Raw genomic sequence first — 7,181 nt, 5'->3', positions numbered from 1 at the left:
TCCCCTAAATTATAAAAAAAATGGTCAATGAAGAGCAGGATTCATGTAGATCAATAAAATCTGGGGAAAGCAGCTTTCCATCCTGGTGCTAACAAGGCATTAGCTGCATTGCCCATCATCAGTTTCCCAAAGGTAACATGGGCAGAATGAATAGAACTTGTGAGAGCAGCAGAACCCTCCTCCAGGAGATAATGGACTTCAGTTGGTCCAACTAAGTGAATCCATTTAGCTTCATATGTGCAGAATATAAAAGTCCTCCAAGTTAATAAGCCAAAAACCAAGAGAAGGGAAATCAGGTGAAAATATAGTTAGAATTGTTCATTCACACTTTGATACATATGCCCCACAGGATTACAAAGATTTCTTTTCTATGTAGATCATTTTACAGAAATGTCTCCATTTTAGAGGTTTCAGGGTTTTTTTTTTTTTTTTTAAACTGCTGCTAAAACCATTCGGAATTCTTTAGATATATGAATTCAGTGGAATGTCATGTTTTAGTGTTCTGCACAGAATATGTAGCTCTATTATTACTAGCTGACTGGAGGAGCTATAATGAGGCATGGCTGCCTAGGCCAGTCTAATTACCTGAATGGAGAAGGAAAAAAGTATCACCAAGTGAGACCTAACTGCTGTGCATGGCTGTGCTGGGCATCCAACCCTCCCACTGGACATAAACTGGGGAAAAACAATATGTACTTTGGCCAGATTTACTCTGATACATAATATTAATAATAATAATTATAATAATAATAATAACACTAATAAAAATAATAATGATAATAATAATAATGTTATTATTATAACTTTTATTAATATCATTATTATTGATGTTGGTGTTATTACTATTATTTTAGTTGTTAATATTATACTTGTTGCTATTATAATTATTCTAAGCATGTATTATTATTACTATTTTTATTTTTCTATTATGATGATGATCAAAATCATTGTTATTATTAGTAGTAGTATTTTAGTTGCTATTATTATACTTGTTGTAGCTAATACATTTTTTTAAAAAACAACAAGCATTTATTCAGAATTTACAATCATCGATGCCATTTTTATAGCCAGCAATCTCTGTCACTTATGAAATAGACTGACAGCAAACCTTATAACCTTCCGATTCGTCTTTTGTGGTTACATATGAGCGATTCTCATGTGCGATCTGTCTGATCTCTGGAAAGGAGAACCTACAGCAATCAGTGGCAGTGATAATGCAGATTGCTGTCATACAGAAACGTCTCCAGTTTGATTGCTATGTATTAACGCTTCGACCATGTGCGATCTTGCAGCCTCAAAGGCACCAATGTTTTTTTTTTTTATTAAGATCATTGTCATCATAATCCTATATTTATGTCATGGACAGCCTATGATCAGCAGACTTGAAGCACCTCACCCAGCTTGGCACTGCCAGGCACATGTTGGGGTAGCCAGTTCTTTTAATGTTAAAACTAAAACATGTACATATGATTTCCATACCAGTTAATAAATAATGTATATCACCCTTGCCTGCTTGCCAGATCCCTCTCTGCCATTCAATCAATGGAATTAAGCACGACCCCTTCTCTATTACAAAAAAATAAAAGCCCATGTATTTTAATAACCGATGGATTAGTCTATCTGTATTGCCTTTGATGGGTTATTAGGTGACTGTGTGTACTGTTCACACCAACTGACAGGCATTTAAAGCAGAGGTGACGGGTGTACAGGTGAGGGAGGATGGTGATTGACAATATCCGATTGGTAGTATGGGTGTATGGGGAGAAATCCAGCGAAATAAACAGTACAGAGAGACAGTGAGGGTAAATGATATGGATAGGAGGAAGGGAATATAGATCACATACAAGCTGGCAGAGAGAGCCAGTCTCCTAGGCAAGACATCTTGTTTGTTTTAATTAGCTAAGGGACTGTCTGCAGTAAGAAGGACCAGCCCACAGCTCATGCCAGAACCCAACATATCCCCAGTTCTAAGAGCTTATCCCTCTGACACTGAGGAGGCATCAGCTGGACCTGAGCAGCAAGAGAGCAGCAGCATCCAGGACAGCAAGCAAGAGAGCAGCAGCATCCTGGACAGGCAGAAGGAAAGAGATCAGTGACTTGTTACTATAGAGGACCAACAGATCAGCATCCACTCTGCCATAGCCCAGCTAAGGGCTCAATCACTGCAGCACCAGGTACTGTACATCGCACGTCTGTCCATCAACTATATACTTTGTTTGCATTTGCTATTTCTTTTTTATAAGGTTATCCAAAGCCAACACATTTATAATGCGCAATTTCTGATTCTTACAATTCAATGCATTTTTATTTTTGCATTTTTATTTTTATATGTATTTATATTTATATATATATATATATATATATATATATATATATATATATATATATATATATATATATATATATATATATATATATATATAATTAAAATTTTATTGTATTATCCCAGCACATTGCTATTTATTTTCCCATTAGCTGTATTTTTCTCACATTCCACTAATAAGCACATTGCCTATATAGCGGTTTTCTATAAACCCTTGGCGTGTGTGTATTCCATAAAACAGAATATTAACGATCCCCTACTCTCCCTTTAGCAGCTACATTCGATTTAACACTGCCGATGTTTTTGTTTTGTTTTGTTTTTCCTGGATTTTACTATTTTATTTCAACTTTCGTTACAATTTGAAAATTGTAGGGCATTGAAGGTTGATGTTGAAATGATCATTTTTGATTATTTATATATCCTTTATGTAAAAGTTTTGTTATTTTTTTCCCTGTAACATTAGATGACATTTCCTAAAAAAAATGTAGTCACATTCTACAATAGAAGGGATAAAAGGAAATAAAATAGAAAATGGATATAAATATATTTGAACCGGTATTTGATGTGAATCATTTTGTGGTGTGTGGATGGGGGGGTCGGTGTCATTTGTTCTGGTTGCCCATATGTTCTGTGGCTTTGTAGTACCGATCAATCTGCATGTAGCATCCACCCTGCGATCATAACCCTACTTCTCAATGCAACACACACATGGCCCCAGGTACACCCAAACGCCTACACTGCCATCCACGTGTGAACAGATAAGCAAACATTGCCACTGCCTAATCAACACACAAAGTTATATATATATACACACATGTATCTATATATCGTACATATATATATATATATATATATATATATATATATATATATATATATATACATGTATATATATATATATAGAGAGAGAGAGAGAAAGATATATACATATATATCTATATCTATCTATCTATCTATCTATCTATCTATCTATCTATCTATCTATCTATCTATCTATCTATCTATCTATCTATCTATCTATCTATCTATCTATCTATATATGTGTATAGATCTATATATATATATATGTCTATATATCTGTATATATATATATATATATATATATATATAGATGTAGATCTATATGTGTATATATATATATATATCTGTGTATATATATATATATATATATATATATCTGTGTATATATATATATATATATATATATATATATATATATATATATATATATACATTTAGGATTCAGATGTTTTCAGCCATGTGCCTATTATTTTCAAACCCTACCTAAAAATAACTGCCACTTTTTTGGAATAAATAGGAGCCATGTCCATTATGTGTTAGATTTATGAATTGAGCTCGTAGTGTGTATGTGACAACAATAAAAGCTAAACAGTAGGTACATTTGTGTACATTTAGATGTGTCACATATAGCACTTGGTATAGATGATGCATAATGTTCCACTATCTGTTTATATTTGTGTAGGTCCAGGATGAGAATGTTGTTGGCTGGCAAGCAGGGATCAGCAGTCCTCATTATCTCCTCTACTTTGTGGTTTTCTCTGTATCCTGCTCCTCAGTAATGGGCTTCTAGGGACCTATGTGAGCTGTGCCAGCGATCACCCTCCTGCCTGCTCACTCACCTCACTCACCCCCCAAGCTCATCCTGTCCAGCTGCCATTACACAATATCAGTGGCCAGTCCCATCACACAGCACACAAGCCTTCACGCTACAATAAGCTTCAGCCTCTCGCCTCTGGCCACAGCTAACAAGGTATTTATGGGCAAAGTGATACCATTTGGACAGCAGCAGAGACAGCATCAGTTCAACGAGGGGTGCTAAAAGTAGACTGACAAACTCTCTTCTCAATAATAATATTCATTATTATAATTAGAACTCTTGTCATAAATCAATTTAAACAAATGCAATCTACAACTTCACTCCAAAAATAATAGGGGTTATGTGATTCAATTTATCAGATCCATTATGACATCTGGAGGAAAGAAAATGACATCTATATGACATAAAAAGCCCTGTGATTCTTTGCATGTATAGTACACCTTTGTGGTAGGGAAACAAAGCCTAGACAAAGAATATGTGAAATTAGGGTCCTGGGTTTGGAAATGTCGGGTGCGAACTGTAGAGTTTGTTTAGGTTCATCACATAGGAAGATCAATTATAGAAGAATATCTGGTATACAGGTCAGATATTCCAAAGGTAATCTTTTGTATAGATTATAATTAAATCTTATTGTAGATTAGAATTAGTTGTATTTTTTGTTTCCGAAAACAACTAAACTTCTGTACTTTGTTTCTTGTGCACCTGTAGTCGTTTAGGGTGGAGTAAATCTAAAAGAAAAAAAAAAAGGAAAAATAAATATTAATACATTTGTACAGATCTCATTTTTAAGTTTTATTAGAGCTTAAAAATGAACAATTCTATTAGGATGTACATAGGGAATAGATGGGGGGTTATGTTGGAAAAACACATCACTATCACACAAGAAAAACATCTATCCCTTGAAAATAATAATAATGGTAATACATATATATTTACAATCTGTATACATATGGCCAGGATCGACATATGTGATCCTAGAAACCTTTGATGTTTTCATGTATGACCAAGTTGTATTTATTATATATGTGTTTAAATATATATATTGGATTAATGATCCTAGACTAATCATATACAGAATATGTATCAATTCTAATACTCCGTGTATGTGTGTGTATATATATATATATATATATATATATATGTATATATATATATATATATATATATATGTGTGTGTGTGTGTGTATCAATGATCCAAGACTAATCATGTATATATGTATCACATAAATTCTTGACTATATATATATATATATATCAATCCTAGACTACTGATGTGTATGTATCAATGATCCTACACTAATCATATATATATATATATATATATATATATATATATATATATATATATATATTATACAGTATATATGTATCAATTTTAATCTACTAGTAATACTAACACATATATATATATATATATATATATATATATATATATATATATATATGTATCAATGATCCTAGACTAATCATGTGTGTGCAATAGATGTATGTAGCACAGTATTGTCTGATGTGAATATTCCTATACATTCTTTACCCATGCATTATCATTATGAGTTATGTGTGAATATTGAACATTTATTGGCCCCAACCGATGACTAATTGCACATGCAGGACATAGAGAATACAAATCACATGCCAGTCACCTTAAAACTTGACAAATGGGACACTTTTGGTTCATTAAAAAAAAAAAGGCTCATCTTTACTTTTCTATATATCAAGCACCCAGATTAGAACACTATTCTTGATTAGTTGACACCACTTGTGCAGGCTGGGTTATTGTACTCCTATAGTAAATGGATCACTTTATTTGTATTTAGGGAATCAATAGGAGGCACACGTATAATTAGGGTATATCTATACAGAAAAATACACACCCTGAGGTTGATTTACTAAAACTGGAGAGTGCAAAATCTGGAGCAGTTGTTCATGGTAGCCAATCAGCTTTAAACTTCAGCTTGTTCAATTAAGCTTCAATGGAATCTGATTGGTTGCACTGGCTGCACCAGATTTTGCACTCTCCAGTTTTAGTAAATCGCCCCCACAGTGATATAACAAACAAAAGTACTGTGCAGTCAATGCAACAACCCAAGAGCCAATCAAAACTTAATTCTTATTTTTGCACAGACATCAAACGATCAACTGGTCGTTGTGTCAGTGATGGTGTAGATTGTGTTAGTAAATCGTTCTTTCTTTTTACATATATGCTGGATAAGAATCTAGCCTTGTACACAGAGATGCAGAAATCTTTTCGGTCCATTGTATGGCTCTCATCACATGTATTGCTCCCTGGTGTGTGTCAGTGCAGGCAGAACACTGTCCACACCATGATGATGTACACTTGGCTCCTCTCTCTCTGCTCACAGCTTGCTGCATCCCCCGGCTGTCAGGAGGGACCATCCAGCGCCTCTTTACTTCCACTCAATTACTAGGAATCACTTGTGCTCCGGCTTTAAATATTTATAGGCTGAAGAATGGCAGTATTTAAATCTGTCTTCCCTTTGAGACCTCCTGCTGAGGCAGCATAGAGCTAGCCATACACAATATGATTTGGATCGGCCGATTGCACGAAATGTAACAAGAAAATTGTGATAGGTGGGTCAGTCTCAAACCATACCCCTCAGTGTAATGAATAATACCCATAAGTGTAATAAACAATACCCATAAGTGTAATAAACCATACCCCTCAGTGTGATGAGCAATTCCCATAAGTGTAATAAACAATGCCTCTTAGTGTAATAAACAATACCCATAAGTGTAATAAACAATACCCATAAGTGTAATAAACCATACCCCTCAGTGTAATAAACAATACCCATAAGTGTATTAAACCATACCCCTCAGTGTAATAAACCATACCCCTCAGTGTAATAAACCATACCCCTCAGTGTAATAAACAATACCCATAAGTGTAATAAAGCATACCCCTCAGTGTGATGATCAATTTCCATCAGTGTAATAAACAATACCTCTTAGTGTAATAAACAATACCCATAAGTGTAATAAACAATTCCCATAAGTGTAATAAACCATACCCCTCAGTGTAATAAACCATACCCCTCAGTGTAATGAACAATACCCCTCACTCTTGAACAATACCCATAAGTGTAAAAAACAATACTCATAAGTGTAATGAACAATACCCCTCAATGTAATAAACATAACACATAAGTGTAATGGGTTAGACTGGTCCTGGTGTGAGGTGGTTGGGTAATCCAGCATGAATGGATTGAATTACCAATC

General features: G+C 34.2%; 1 protein-coding gene across 5 annotated transcripts in view; it reads left to right on the top strand.

The window, feature by feature from the left end:
• Positions 1-1,728: 1,728 nt before the first annotated feature.
• Positions 1,729-7,181, top strand: part of LHX9 (LIM homeobox 9) — an 87,396-nt gene continuing 81,943 nt past the window's right edge. Inside the window, exon 1 of one of the 5 annotated variants that reach the window (XM_082265587.1) lies at positions 1,729-2,174. The gene's annotated coding sequence lies outside the window, so the exon portion shown is untranslated. The remainder of the gene's footprint in view (positions 2,175-7,181) is intronic. The other 4 variants (XM_082265586.1, XM_082265590.1, XM_082265589.1 and 1 more) reach the window with 4 other exon arrangements.

The sequence above is a fragment of the Pelophylax lessonae genome (genome assembly GCF_965119305.1).
Source record: "Pelophylax lessonae genome assembly, chromosome: 8".
Taxonomy (NCBI): domain Eukaryota; kingdom Metazoa; phylum Chordata; class Amphibia; order Anura; family Ranidae; genus Pelophylax; species Pelophylax lessonae.
The sequence above is the reverse complement of the archived record's forward strand: the minus strand, read 5'-3'. Positions and strand labels throughout refer to the sequence as shown.